The sequence below is a fragment of the Lithobates pipiens genome, unplaced genomic scaffold, assembly GCF_037356315.1.
Source record: "Lithobates pipiens isolate NorthernLeopardFrog02 unplaced genomic scaffold, aLitPip1_a1.2 Scaffold_23, whole genome shotgun sequence".
Taxonomy (NCBI): Eukaryota; Metazoa; Chordata; class Amphibia; order Anura; family Ranidae; genus Lithobates; species Lithobates pipiens.
In genome coordinates, this window is record NW_027507785.1 from 196,539,997 (window position 1) to 196,556,590 (window position 16,594).

Genomic DNA, 16,594 nt, shown 5'->3' on the forward strand with positions numbered 1-16,594 from the left:
TTATGGGTCAGATGGTAGACATACCAACTAGGAAACTAGGACTAAAGCGTTACTGGATCTACTGATTGGCAACAATACAGACCTGATCACGGATGTGGAAATATGGGGCAATTTAGGTAACAGCGATCACAGGTTAATTGGCTTCAGTATAAATCACACAAATAGGAAACATAAGGTGAATACAAAGACACTGAATTTCAAAAGAGCCAACTTCGCTAAGCAACAAACCTTGGTAGAAGGCATAAACTGGAATAAAATCTTAGGAACAAGGAACACGGAGTAGAGACGGGTTTGCTTTAAGATCATATTAAATAAGGGCATTAGCCAATGCATCCCATTGGGTAATAAATGTAAAAGAGTGAACAAAAGTCCTGGATGGCTTAACTCCAATGTAAAAATGCATATAAAAGCAAAGGAGAAGGCATTCAAAAAATACAAGGTTGAGGGATCATCATCAGCATTCAGACTTTATTTAGTAATGAGAATGGTATCATTAACAGTAATCAGTATGGATTCATGAAGAATCGTCCTTGCCAAACCAATCTATTAACCTTCTATGAGGAGGTGAGTTTCCATCTAGATAAAGGAAGGCCCGTACGCGTGGTGTATCTGAATTTTTCAAAAGCATTTGTCACAGTTCCCCATAAACCTTTACTGTGCAAAATAAGGTCTGTTGGCATGGACCATAGGGTGAATACATGGATTGAAAACTGGCTACAAGGGGCGAGTTCAGAGGGTGGTGATAAATGGGGAGTACTCGGAATGGTCAGGGGTGGGTAGTGGGGTCCCCCAGGCTTCTTTGCTGGGACCAATCCTGTTTTATTTGTTCATAAACAACCTGGAGGATGGAGTAAATAGTTCAATCTCTGTATTTGCAGACGATACGAAGCTAAGCAGGGCAATAACTTCTCTGCAGGATGTGGAAACCTTGCAAAAAGATCTGAATAAATTAATGGGGTGGGCAACTACATGGCAAATGAAGTTCAATGTAGAAAAATGCAAAATAATGCATTTGGGGGGCAAAAATATGAATGCAAGCTATACACTGGGGGAGAACCTCTGGGGGAATCTAGGGAAGAAAAGGACCTGGGGGTCTTAGTAGATGATAGGCTCAGCAATGGCATTCAATGCCAAACTGCTTCTAACAAAGCAAACAGAAGATTGGTATGCATTAATTCTCCCGCTCTACAAGACTCTGGTCCGGCCTCACCTGGAGTATGTTGTCTAGTTCTGGGCCCTAGTCCTCAGGACGGATGTACTGGAAATGGAGTGAGTACAAAGAAGGTCAACAAAGTTAATAAAGGATCTTGAAGGTATTAGTTATGAGGAAAGGTTGTAAGCACGGAACTTTTCCTCTCTGCAGAAGATATGCTTGAGAGGGGATATGATTTCAATATACAAATACCATACTGGTGACCCCACAATAGGGATACAACTTTTTCTCAGAATGGAGTTTAACAAGACTCGTGGCCACTCATTAAAATTATAAGAAAAGAGGTTTAACTCCTCCACTATGTGTATTTCGTGTTCTATCTTAACCCTTGCACCCTTATATTTCTTGTTGCATTCTTTATAAAGTTTAAATACTGATGATGATCCCTCAACCTTGTATTTTTTGAAGGCCTTCTCTTTCGCTTTTTTATACATTTTTACATTGGCATTAAAGTGGTTGTAAACCCTTACAAACCACTTTGACCTACAGGTAAGCCTAGATTAAAGCTTACCTGTAGGTCCAAGAATTATCTCCCAAACCTATACGGTTTAGGAGATATTTGCCCGAAGATGGGCACCGCTATCTACGGCGCATGCGCACTGACAGCGCAGGCGCACTGAGCGGGGCATCATCATTGACGGCAATGCCACGAGTCTCGTCTCCCGTGCGCATGCGCGGGAGTGACGTCATCGCTGCTCCGGCGAATCACAGCGCCGGAGCAGCGAGACCCATGGAAACCCACCAAGAAGATGGACGCTCGGAACTACAGGGGACAGCGGTGGCTTCGCTGGCTCCTGTGTCAGGTAAGTGACACATAATGGACTACTATGCGATGCATAGTAGTCCCTTATGCTTTGCCTTTACAGGGAATGAAAGAGGAAGTAAACTCATCAGGGTTTACTTCCTCTTTAAGCCATCCAGGACTTTTGTTTGCTCTTTTAAATTTATTACCCAATGGGATGCACTGTCTAATGCCCTTATTTAATATGCCCTTAAAGCGAACCCATCTCTCCTCCATGTTCTTTGTTCCTAAGATTTTATCCCAATTTATATTTTCTAGAAAGGTTCATAGTTTCTGGAAGTTTGTTCTTTTAAAATTCAGTGTCTTTGTATTTCCCTTATGTTTCCTATTTGTGTGATTTATACTGAAGTTCTGCCCAAGTAAATATATTTGTGTATTTATTGGACACTGCCTTAAATAGAATATAATTTAAACAGTAAGAATGTACCCGCTACAATTGTACATGCACCCTCTATCTTTTCCTGGCTCATGAGTTTACATGGATAGTAACCCAGCCATACATGCTGAATCAGCTGATATTTGAGCCATTGGTGTCCCTTCTGAATCCACCCAGCTAGACAACAGTTAATTAAACAATTGACAGTGCCAAGTGGAAATAATCTCTCCTAACATATGCTGTGACTATTAAAATACAATCAGCAGAGATTCCTTCATCCCCATTTTTCAGTGTGTTGCTTGTTTGGCTGGAGCCGAGAATTAGATACAGAAGCGATATTAATACCACTTCTACGGTATATATGACAGTTTCCCGCTGCCACTGGTTCCTAAAGAAGCAGCAGGCTGTGCACCCACCACATTCCTTGGAACCACTGCTTTCACCGCACATTGCCTTACATGACAGGGATTCTAGTTTACAATTAACAATGAGTTCTGCCAGTGCAGTACAGACAGGGTTAATTAAAGTAAACATTAACTTCATAGACCCCTTTGCATAGCAGAGGAAAAACTTCAGTTTTTGAGTTTTCACAAATTAAAAAAATATATGTAGCGATAGTAAATATTTTTTAAGTTATGTTATGCAACAAGAACATTTAAAAAAAATATTATAGTGTACCAACTTGGTTGCAAAAGTGTAAATACACCTTATGCCGTGTACACACGATATGACTATCCAACGGACTTAGTCTGGCAGACAATCCGCCGGACTTTCCGAATGAGCGGACTTGCCCACACACGTCCACACATGAACGGACTTTTCCGGTGGACTAGGTCTGACGGACAATCCGCCGGACTTTTGGCAGAGGTCCGCCGACTTTCCAAATGAATGGACTAGCCCACACACGGAGTAAAGTCTGTTAATTTTGAACGTGACTTCAAGTACGACAGGACTAACAAAGGAAGTCAATGTCGCCGCCTCCATTGGCAAGGTTGACACATTGCGAGTCCCGTCACCTGGTATGGGTTTTAAGGGTAACCCCTATGCCGAAAAAGGGCGTGGGGGTCCCCTCAAAGTCCATACCAGACCCTTATCCGAGCATGCAGCCCGGCTGGTCAGGAAACGGGGTGGGGATGAGCGAGCACCCCCCCCCCCCGAGCCGTACCAGGCCGCATGCCCACCCCAAAGCACCTTGTCCCCTTGTTGATGAGGACAAGGGCCTCTTCCCAACAACCCTGGCCATTGGTTGTCGGGGTCTGTGGGTGAGGGACTTATCGGAATCCGGGAGCCCCCTTTAATAAGGGGGTCCCCAGATTCCAGCCCCCCACCCTATGTGAATGAGTATGGGGTACGATGTACCCCTACCCATTCACCTGGGGGAAAAAAGTGTAAATAAAAAACACACAACACAGGTTTTTAAAGTAGTTTATTAGGCAGCTCCAGGGTCTTCTTATGACTTCTGGGGTCTTCTCGCCGGTCTCCTCCGCTATCTTCTGCTCTTTTGCCGATCTTTTGCTAGCGGTGGAGCCCAGCTTTTGTAGTCGTCGCCATTCCGGGGGTCTTCTTCTGACTTCAGGGGTCTTCTTCCGACTTCGGGGGTCTTTCCGAGCTCTTCTCCTGCTGCTTAGTTCTGCTGCCGGGGTCCTCCACTATCTTCTTCCAGCTTTTTTACTAGCATTGGCCCGGTCTTCTCGTTCACCGCTGCCTTCTTCTTCTTCCTCCTCCTCCGAAGTCGGAAGAAGACCCCCGGAGCTGCCTAATAAACTACTTTAAAAACTTGTGTTGGGTGTTTTTTATTTACACTTTTTCCCCCCAGGTGAATGGGTAGGGGTACATCATACCCCATACTCATTCACATAGGGTGGGGGACCGGAATCTGGGGGCCCCCTTATTAAAGGGGGCTCCCGGATTCCTATAAGCCCCCCACCCACAGACCTCGACAACTAACGGCCAGGGTTGTCGGGAAGAGGCCCTTGTCCTCATCAACATGGGGACAAGGTTCTTTGGGGTGGGGGGACCGCAGGGTGCCCCCCTTCCCCAAAAAACCCACCCCCCATGTTGAGGGCACATGGCCTGGTGCGACTTGGGGGGCGGGGGCGCTCGCTCGTCCCCACCCCCTTTCCTGACCGGCCGGCCTGTGTGCTCGGATAAGCATCTGGTATGGACTTTGGGGGGACCCCAACGCCATTTTTCAGCGTAGGGGTTACCCTTAAAAGCCATACCAGGTGACGGGGCTTGCGAGGTGTCAATCTCGCTAGTCCCGTTGTACCTGAAGTCACGTTCAAAATGAACAGACTTTAGTGTGTGGGCTAGTCCGTTCATTTGGAAAGTCAGGTGGACTAGCACACAGACGAGCGGATTGTCTGCCGGAAAGCTGAGTCCGGCGGACAATTTTGAGTCAAGACTTCTTTCAAAGTCCGTGGATTTTTGGGAAGAAAAAGTCAGCCGGAGCCCACACGTGGTCGAATTGTCCCCAAACACGAAGGTGGCACCGGACTTCAAACTGGACTGGATGCCAAAGGCTTCCAGTCCGTCTGTGAAGAACTGGGTACCTTTGAAATTTAAATTTACTCAATACTACCTTGACATGGTTCCTTGGCTCAATACCTAGGCAGTCCACAATACTTCAAATTGGCTTTGCAGTGTGTGGGAGTGATCTTGACAGTACCAGGTCCCCTGAATCCTCTAAGGTGCAACCCAGACTTTTCCCTGGGCATGTCAGTATCTTTTCTTAGAGCTTATTGGACTTGATGGTTGTCTTTCCAGGACTATCTTGACATTTTTTTATCCTACGCTCTTCTTTTCCTTCATATGTTCCACCACTAATTCTACACTGATCCACTTATAGTCCTGGGGCCTTACCTCGAAACCTTCTCTCGATACACACAAAAATATGCTCTTTATTATCACACAATAGGGAAAAAATGCAGAAGGAAAGCATTTCACAGAGCAGCTGGGGTAGGGCTTTAAGGTTTTTTGAGGCCTTTTTATTCTTGAGACATAATGTTTTTACCCAAATGGCAAAAAGCCAACTAACACACCTAAGCTGTTAATAAGTGATGAGCCAAATGCACTTGGGTTTAGTTTGGGGCAGAATTGGCAAATTTTACTAAAGTTCAAGTGCACTGTCCAAACCCCAGTAAAGTCAATGGGAGCAAAATGTTAAAAAATCAGTACTGGTCATTTTCTAGGCTAACAAACAAGAGTATGTCAAACAAATGGCATGTGGGTCTGATCAAAAAAAAAAAAAGATCAAAAATTGTGAAAAAAAAGTATTTCTTAGTTTCTGTCAGTAAATTTTGAAAATATGTAATTTTTCTCCTTCACTGATGGGCGCTGATGAGGCAGCACTGATGGGCACTGATGGGGTGGCACTTATGGGCATTAATGAGGTGGCACTTATGGCCACTGATCGGGTGGCACTGATGAGGAGGCACGAATATGCCGCACTTATGGGCACTGATATGTGGCACTGATATGTGACACTGATGAGCACTGATGGGCGGCACTGATGGGTGGCACTAGTGGGCACAGGGCACAAATAGGCGGCACGGATAGTGGACATGAATGGGCGGCACTGATGTGCACTGATGGGAATTGATGGATGGCATTGATGGGCAGCAGTGATGAGCATTGAAGGGCACCAGTGAGGGGCATTGATGGGCAGCACCGATAGCCAGCACTGAATGGCATCACTGATGGCCACTGATTGCTGGTACTTGTGGGCACTGATTGCTGCCACTTGTGGGCACAGATCGGTGCCAATTGTGGCCACTGGTTGGCACTGATTGCTGGCAGTGGTATTGCTGGCATTTCTGGTACTTTATTGTAATTGAAACACTAATGATCAGTGCCCTGATTACATCCCTACATGTCATCTGTGGGTAGATGCCGCTGATTGGCTCTCCTCTCCTCACAATTTTGCTTTGTTTAAACCATTTGGAGGTGGACTTGCTGTTGTGTTTCGGATCATTGTCGTGCTGTATAATCCCAGTGCACTTGAGCTTTAGGTCATGAACTGATGGCTGGACATTCTCCTTTAGGATTTTTTGAGCTCAGAATTCATGGCAGCCCCAGACCATCACACTTCTACCACCATGTCTGACTGTTGGGATGATGTTCTTGTTATGAAATGCTGTATTCGTTTTATGCCAGGTGTAACGGGATGCACACTTTCAAAAAAGTTACATTTTTGTCTCATCAGTCCACAGAATATTTGCCTAAAAGTCTTGGGGATATTCAAGATTTTTTTTTTGGTAAATGTGAGATGAGCCTTTGTGTTATTTTTGGTCAGCAGTGGCTTTGGCCTTGGAACTCTCCCATGGATGCCATTTTCGCCCAGTCTTTTTCTTATTGTTGAATCATGAACGCTTATCTTATTTGAGGAAAGTGAAGCCTACAGTTCTTTAGATGTTGTTCTGGGTTCTTTTATGACCTCCTGGATGAGTCGTCGTCATGCTCTTGGAGTAATTTTTGTAGGCTGGCCACTCCTGGGAAGGTTCACCACTGTTCTAAGTTATCTCCATTTGTGGATAATGTCTCTCCCGGTGGTTCACTGGAGTTCCAAAGCCTTAGAAATAGTTTTGAAACCCTTCCTAGACCGATACATTACTTTGCTTCTAATCTGTTATTGAATTTTTTTAGATTGTGGCATGATGTGTGACTTTTTGTGATCTATTAATGTGCTTCACTCTGTCAGAAAGTTTCTATTTATGTGATTTCTTGATTCAGCAGGTCTGGTAGTAATCAGGCCTTGGCGTAGCAAGTTTAATTTAACTCAGCTTTCCAAAAAATTGTAGTTCATAGTTCATTATTGATTCAGCATGGGAGGGGGCAATTACTTTTTTCACATAGGGCCAGGCAAGTTTGAACAGCTTTTATCCCTTAATAAATGAAATAATAATTTAAAAACTGCATCTTGGATTTATTCAGGTTATCTGTATGTAATATTAAAATTCGTTTGATGATCTGAATCATTTAAAGAGGAAGTAAACCCTTCCAAACAACTTGGACCTATAGGTAAGCCTAGATTAAGGCTTACCTGTAGGTCCAAGCAATATCTCCTAAACCTATATGGTTTAGGAGATATTTGCCCGAAAATGGGCACCGCTGTCTACGGCGCATGCGCCGTAGACAGCGGCGCGCATGCGCACTAAATGCGGCAAATCCAAGAATGGATTTGCCAAATTTGTCGACTCCCGTGCGCATGCGCGGGAGTGACGTCATCGCGGCTTCGCCGTATGACAGCGGCGGAGCTGCGAGGCGCGACTCCCGTGCGCATGCGCGGGAGTGACGTCATCGCGGTTGCGCCGCTGTGATTCGTCGGAGCTGCGAGACGCCACAAGCAACATGGATGCGGCGGACTACAGGGGACAGCGGCGACTTCGCTGGCTCCTGTGTCAGGTAAGTGACACATAATGAGCTACTATGCGATGCATAGTAGTCCATTATGCTTTACCTTTGCAGGGAAAAGAAGAGGAAGTAAACCCATCAGGGTTTACTTCCTCTTTAAGTGTGAGAAATATGCAAAAAATTAAGAAACAGGAAGGGGCAAATACTTTTTCACAGCACTGTATCTATATATAGTCAATGATGTCACCAGGGAGACACTACCCCTTTATATACATGTTAGTGGAGGAGACCAGAGATGTCCTTCAGTTGAGGGAAACAGATGTATGTTGGCAGTCAGCAAGGTGAGTCAGCTATTGGGCATCATGGTTCATGTGGACCTGTATCACTGGTCGACCTGTTTGACAATAGATGTACATAGTGGGACACTTCCTTGCTTTCTTTTGTGTGAAAAGACTTATCAAAACCATGTATGTGTGTTTGTTTACATAATTTTTTATGAATGAGTACAAGTACTATCTACCCCTTACTCATTCACATGGAGGTTGGTATCTGTGTAACCACTTACTGTTAAAAGGGGGTTTCCAGATTCTGATAAGTCCCCTCCCACAGACCCCCAGGGCCCTTACACTTTTTCTTGATTTTTGGAGTTCTCCCTAAAAATCCCTTTGGGTTTGGAATAAAATTTGTGGGAGGGGGCCAAGCCTTTTTTCTTTTTCATGGGATCACCTTAAAATTCATGGCAGGGCTCCCACATATTTTTTTTTCCAATATTTTATTTCTTTTACTAAGGCATGTAAAACAATTATAAAACTCTCATTAACCCCTTGCCGCCGAGCGTACGCAGATGTGCGTACTCGGCTTTTGGGGGTTATATGCAGGCACCATCCCAGTACTGTATTTCCAGCCATAACAACTGATGCGACTAAAAGCCACTCGGCTGTTATGCCGGAGGAGCGGGAGGGGATGCCCCGCCTCCCGCCACTCTTACCGATCGAACATCCGCTGCTTCTGGCGGTTAAGGACAGACTGGAATGAAGCCGTAAGTGGCTTCATAACAGTCTCCTAATCGTAATCACGGAAGTGACGTCATGACGTCACTTTCCGTTTACTCGTCTGCCAATGGCGCCGGTTTTTAAAAAAAATACAGTATTCAGAATAGCCGAAAAACGGTGATATGAATACTTTGAAGTGTAGAGGAGGGATCGGGGGTCTTTTAGACCCCCGATCCCTCCATAAAGAGTACCTGTCACCACCTATTACTGTCATAAGGGATGTTTACATTCCTTGTGACAGCAATAAAAGTGATCACATTTTTTTTTTTAAAACAATTTATTAATTTTAAAATAAAATAAAATAAATAAGAAACATTTTTTTTTTTTAAATGCCCCCGCTTTTTTAAAAGCGCTTCCGTATGCGAAAACGCATACAGAAGTCGCACCTGCATATGTAAACTGTGTTCAAATCACACATGTGAGGTATCGCTGCAACTGTCAGAGCGAGAGCAGTAATTCTTGCACATTCTTGCAAATTTAAAGCGTCGCCTAATGAGATTTTTAGGTACCGTAGTTTGTCGTCATTCCACGAGTGCGCAATTATAAAGTGTGACATGTTTGGTATCTATTTACTCGGCGTAACATTATATTTCACATTAAGCAAAAAAATTGGGCTAATTTTACTGTTTCTTTTTTTGAAATTCATGAAAGTGTCCCTTTTCCCAAAAAGTTGCGTTTAAAACACACCTGCACAAATACCGTGTGACATAAAATATGGCAACAATTGCCATTTTATTCTCTAGAGTCTAGAGTCTCTGCTAAAAAAATATATATAATGTTTGGGGGTTCTGTTGGAATTGAACATGATACATCTAAAGTTTCTACATATCTGTTGGTACAACCAAGTCACCAAACACAATCTGCATAGCAGAATGAGTTCTATTTAGCCCACCTGCTGTGCACGAAGCTTCAAAGAGATTTAGGACAATGAGGGCTCCGGTCTGTCTGTAAGGACAAAAGGGACCTAATGAGCGGGAAGGGCGTCCGAGATCGAATCACAAGATGTGAACCCAGTCGAAGCAGTTGCAATTCATGGGCAAACACTGCCCCCCAGAGGCCAATTATGGCAGGACTGTCAGAGATATTTAGCCTGGGAGAGGAGACGCCCCAGAGACGCTGATTGGTCCACAGGCAAAGGCGGGTGGGCAATGGAATGTGGTGTGGCTGAGGTGTGTTTATCAAAAAGGGTTTCATCAAAGAGAGCTGTCTCTCATTCCATTCCATCACGAGGCTCAGCCGCGAAGATCTGCTAAGTATCGCTTGTATTGTATTCTGATTGTATGCTATGTACTCTTGTAACTTCTATTGATACCTTATGCAATCTTTCTTATTTCCTTGGGAAATAAATGAGATTTGATTGATCCTAGACCGTGTATTTGGTTTCATAGCTAATTGTTATAGTATTGTGATATTAACGATAGCATGTGCTCAGAGTGATAGACTAACTAATCTATAGGGACTAGACAAAGTAATAAATAACTGATAATAATAGGTTGAATTGATCAGTTACTTCAGGTTCCAAGTAATCTTCTAGCAAAAAATATGGATTTTAACTTGTAAACACCAAATGTGAAAAATAGGCTTAGTCATGAAAGGGTTAAAACAAGGCAGTGGACATAACAGTGCAAAGTTATTTTTGCCAATTTAAAACAGATATAAAATATTGCAGAATACATATTAGGTACATCCACAACACAATGCAGGGAACAGATCAGGGAAATTAATCCCATAAAATTACATCTTGTACAGATCACCGGCCAAAGGGTGCTATAGATTACATGGCAGGCAAAGATAGTTCCAGGAAGCAAAAAAGAAAAAGTAAAAAGAAAAAGAGAAGTGACTGTGCAACCACACCATGCTACCATGTGTCCCGAGTTTTAAAACTCTGTCATTTTATCAAGATAGGGAAAAGTTTTACACTAATCTTTATCCGGAATGATTTAGCCATAACCAAATCAAATGGGTCTTTAGAAGATTTCTAAGACCTGGCTATAATAAATCTTGCGGCTATGAATACAAAAGCAATTTACCACTTATGTGCAGAGAAGCCTCTCCCACGTTATTTTTTTGTAACCGTCCCAGGTTCCCCAGTTTAACCACTTCAGCTCCGGAAGGTTTTCCCGCCTTTATGACCAGGCCATTTTTTGTGATATGGCACTGCGTTACTTTAACTGGCAATTGCGTGGTCATGTGATGCTGTACCCAAATAAAATGTATGTTATTTTTTACACAAATAGAGCTTTCTTTTGGTGGTATTTGATCACCTCTGCAGTTTTTATTTGTTACGCAAACAATATTTTTTAATTCCTGTTATAAAACATACCCAATAATTTTTTTTAAGAAAATCGAATTTCTTCATCAATTTAGGCCAATATGTATTCTGCTACATATTTTTGGTAAAAAAAATCCCAATAAGCGTATATTGATTGGTTTGCGCAAAAGTTATGGCGTCTACAAATTATGGGATATTTTAATGGTATTTCTGTTGCTTTTCTTTTTTTTACTAGTAATGGCAGTGATCAGCGACTTATAGTGGGACTGCGACATTGCAGCAGACAAATCAGACACTAAGTGACACTTTTGACACTTTTTTAGGGACCTGTGACACTAATACAGTGATCAGTGCTAAGAAATATGTACTTTAACTGTACTAATGACACTGGCAGGGAAGCGGTTAACATCTGGGGCAATCAAATGGTAAATGTGTTCACTGGGAGTGCTTTCTAACTGTGTGTGTGGGGGTGTTGGGGGGGGGTTCTTGTACTGTAAGAAGACAAAGATTTGTGTTGTGTTGTGATTTGTGCTCAGCAGGAACACAAGATCTTCTGTGTCTTCTTCTGTTACAGAATGGCGATCTGGCTTGTTTACAAAGCTGGACCCAATGATTGCCTCCCAGTGTGTTTGGAAACAGCAGGAGCCAATCAGTGGGTCCGGCGGTTTGTGTGCGCTTCCCAGACCCGGAACAAAAAAATCACACACAGGTTTGGGATTTTGTGCTAAAGGGCCGCCCTGCTGCAGTATATGTACACGGGTCGTCCTTAAGTGGTTAAATGGCCATGGACTACTGGCCAATAATACTGGCTTAGGGCAAAGCGGAAGGAGAATGCTGTCATATATAGTAGCAAGAGAAAAACGCACTATTGTGTATAATGCTTGGCTCTTGAAGTATGGGCTTAAATTAAAGTGTTTGAACAAATCCCTGAGCAGGTTCGGACTGAACCAGGAGCTCATTCCTACAGTTGACTGATAAGAAATTATGTCTATGGTAGTAAGTAATGATGGTAAACCTCAGATTGCTTCTTGCCCCATATATACCATGTGTTTATGTGGAGGAGAGCAGATATTTTTTATTTTTATATCGATTAGCAGCTATACCCATACATTTTGTATTGCCAGATATTCATGTAAAAATAAAAGAAGAAAAGGAGTTGAATAAAGATGCTAAAATCAGTTGCTTCAGTTACTATAAATGTGTTTAAATCTAAGGTTCAAGGCCAAAATCCACACACAATGGTTATTTTGCTAAAGACAAATAGGTTGTTCACTTTTAAAAAACAAAGAGCAATCAGCGCAAACACAATATGAAAACATATTAAATGCAAGCTGAACACTTTAGGCAATCACAGACACCAACAGAATAATCAATAAAAACAAAAGTAAGTGCAGTGCATATAAATAAAAGAAAGAAAAAAAATCAATCCTGATGGATAAACTCCAATCACCGGAAAGAAGGAATAACAGGATCACTTGTGCAGAAAGTGGGAAAAACCTTCCAATATAAAGGACAATCCAATGTTAAGGACAATTCTCCACCAAATAAGCCCAAATACGCTTACCAAAATGGTGGACCTCCCTATCACAGAAGGTCAAAAGCGCATGTATCCCAGCAGGGATGTTGTAAAACTTCCACAAGGCTTGAGCAGTCCTCAATCCAGGTACATGGAGCTCCCATCCAGCAGTGAAATCCAGCAGCCAAGAGAGAGACCTCTGAAAGGCTATATACATCCACATCAGTCTCTCCAAGAGCTGAGCAGTCAGACAATCGCCTTTGGGCTCATTGTCCTGCTGGAAGGTGAACCTCCGTCTTAGCTTCAAATCTCACACATAGTGGTACAGGTTTTGCTCAAGAATATTCCTGTATTTAGCAGCATCCATCTTTCCCTCAACTCTGACCAGTCTCCCAGTCCCAACTGCTGAAAAACATCCCCACAGCATGATGCTGCCACCAACATGTTTCACTGTGGATGGTGTTCTTTGAGTGATGTGATGTGTTGGGTTTGGGCCAGACATAGCATTTTGTTTGATTGCCAAAAAGTTTAATTTTAGTCTCATTAGACTAGAGCACCTTCCTCCATACCTTTTGGGAGTCTCCCAAATGTATTTTTGCAAACTCAAAACGTGCCATTTTTGTTTTTTTCTCAAAGTAATGGCTTTCTTCTGGCCACTCCAGTCTCTGCTGTGGAACTCTGCAGCTCCTCCAGGGTTACCTTGGGTCTCTGTGCTGCCTCTCTGATTAATGCCCTCCTTGCCTGGTCCGTGAGTTTTGGAGTTTGGCTGTCTCTTGGCAGGTTGGCTGTTGTGCCATGTTCTTTCCATTTGGTTATGATAGATTTGGTGGTGCTCCTAGGGATCATCAAAGATTTGGATATTTTTACAGCCTAACCCTGACTTGTAGTTCTCAACAACATTGCCCCTTACTTGTTTGGGGAGTTCCTTTGTCTTCAAGGCAGTGTTTGGTTAGTGGTGCTCTTGCTTAGATGTTGCAGCCTCTGGGGCCTTTCAAAAAGGTGTGCATATTTAATGACAGATCATATGACACTTAGATTGCACACAGGTGGACATCAATTCACAAATTATGTGACTTCTGAAGGTAATTGGTTGCACCAAAGCTTTTTATGGGCTTCATAACAAAGGGGGTTAATACATATCTACATGCCAATTCTGAGTTTTTAATTTCTGAAAAAAAGTTTTATGTATATATTTTTCAAATTTTACTTTACCGACTTAGACTATTGTGCTCTGATCCATCACATATAATTCAGATTTAAAAAAATTGACCTAATGGCTGTAATGTAACAAAATAGGTAAAAAGCCAAGAGGGGTAAAATCTTTTGCAAGGCAGTGTAAGTGGGTGATGGAAATCAGTCGAGCTTCATATCATTCACTTTACTCTAGGAATAATTTACTTGCAAAGTGCATCTTTCCTTGCAAAGTGAACAATCTCTTTGCCTTTAGTAAATCAACACCACAGAAGCTAAATACGGTCCTTAGTAGTTGCAGTTTCAAAATGAATAATGCAAAAAGCGCTTAGACAACTCATAAATCTCAAATTCTAATTGTGGATATTAATTTTACAGAACAATTTGTCACACAATTATAGAGTCACAACATAAATATTTCATAGCAGCTTGTAACATGTACTGTTTCACATTCAGTATGATTATCAAGCTTTTTGTTGACATCAGAGTTTTCTTTCTGAGTGGCCCACACTTGTTCTACCACTGATGCTCCCTTGTTTTCAAAGGCATCTGGGAGCAGATATTTAGTAGATATTTATTTGGTCTTTTAAATTTCTAAAAGCTACAATTTAAAACAGTGATATCAGGAAGATACCAGGAAAAGGTTATACAATGTGGAGTAGTCACTGTATTTAGTTCTGATATTTTCTAGTCAAGTGAATAGAATATGCAGCTAAGATAATGACAAGGTGATGCGTTCTGTTTTGCATTGTTTGAAAAACTTGTCTTTTTAATTTTTTGGATTAAAGGTCTTTAAAAATACATATTTTACAGAAATGACTGCTTCCTATACAACGTACATGATTTATTATTCGTGATACCTTAGATGCATCAAAAGAAAATAACAATTCTAAATTTACATAGAAAAGTAGGACTCAAAAATGTCCGCTAAATTTATTACAAATGGACTCTTCAGTAGGTTGACTTTATCTTTTCAGTAGTTTCAATTTTACAATGTTCTGGTACAGTGTATCTTCTTAAGATGTATTTTTGCTGTCATGAAGGATAAAACACACTTTTCTAATATACAATGACATCAGTAGTTCTGTACTGGCTTTGTATTGTGACACTGTTAAAGCATGATTTATGCTTAGAGGATATTAGGTTTTAGGTTGAATTTTTCTGGATTCCTCACCTTTATTGCAGAGTTAAATGCTGTTTTTTAAATAGTTTTTCTAATGTTTATTCTTTTGAGGATCAATCAGGTAATATTGTCTGGCAACATTAAACCCCAATTGTTGATCCCAGAAAGTTGATTTTTTTTTTTTAACCATGTACAGCATGTACATAATTTAGAAACAGAACACAAAAATTACTTTAAGCTTTCCACTGCAGTAACTGGTCTACAGCCAGATGTGCAAAATATTTTATTTTCATTAGTGTTCAGCAAAGGGTGAAGCCAGAAATTGGACCATTTATAGGAAATTGTTAATAAACAAAATTGTGATATTAAAGTGGTTGTAAACTCAGGGAAGAAAAAAGAAATAAAACCTGTAAGACAAAGGCATAATGAGCTAGTATGCATCACATACTAGCTCATTCTGAAATACTTACCTTAGATCTAAGCTGTTGCAGTGGGTCCCGCATACCGTTACACCACTTTTACCTAAAGGTACGCCTGTAGGTACTGTGAATATCTCCTGAATTTGCACAGTTAAGGAGATATTCACTGTATCTGCATGTGCCGATGTCAGTGAAGAAACGGCCCACTTGTGCAATTTTTTTCAGTAGCCACGCCGTGACCGTCAGAGCCCGCAAACCCGGAAATAACTCTGGGAGACATGTACACTGATTATCAGTGCAACCCCATCAATGCTGCCTATCAGTGCTCATCAGTTCTGTCTATCAGTGCCCATCAGTGCTGCCTATCAGTGCCCTTTAGTGCCACCTATCAGTGTCACCTATTAGTGCCTCTGCATCAGTGCTCATTGGTGCCACTTATCAGTGCCCATCAGTGCAGCACATCAGTGATGCCTCATCAGTGCCCATCAGTGCCCCCTGATTAGTGCTCATCAGTACCCGTCAGTGCAGCCCATCAGTGCCCATCAGTACAGTCGCATCAGCGCACATCAGTGGAGGAGAAAGATTACTTATTTGCAAAATTTTATGACGGAAACTCAAAGAATTGTCTTTTTCCATTTATTTAGAAAAAATAAATAACCCATTTTTGATTTAATACCACCAGCTCTACTTGTGTGGAAAAAAAAGATAAAAAACCCATGAAGTGTTGAATGACTGAGCAATTGTCATATAAAGTATAACAGTACTGAAAGCTGATAATTGGCCTGGGCAGGAAGGGGTTCAAAGTGCCTGGTATTGAAGTAGTTACTAATGACTGCCTTTTTTTAACAAATGTTCCTGCATTTGTAGCCTGTAGCTGCTCTCTTACCTGTAGATGGATACTGGTGGACATTTAAGCTGTTTCTTTTGACTCTTGTATTTTTGATTTGAAACACGTTTTGGAAATTGATATACACAGGAAAATTTGAAACATCTGTAAAATATACTCTGTTGAGCCAGGCAATAAGATCACTTGCATTAGATAACTATAAACATCACATTAGTGTAAAAAACTTTGTTCCAAATACCTTACAAACTCTCTTTTTTTGAGTGGTCATATGAATTACCCCCGTCTAATCGCTCTTGGGAAAGGCAGGGTACATGTCCCTAACCACAGCTCAGATAGAGCCTCTCATCTATGGAGGGCTCAGTGGGGTTGTGTATCAGCACAACATCCTGAAGGACCAAGAGAAAAAGAAGATATAAAATGACCACGCTAGC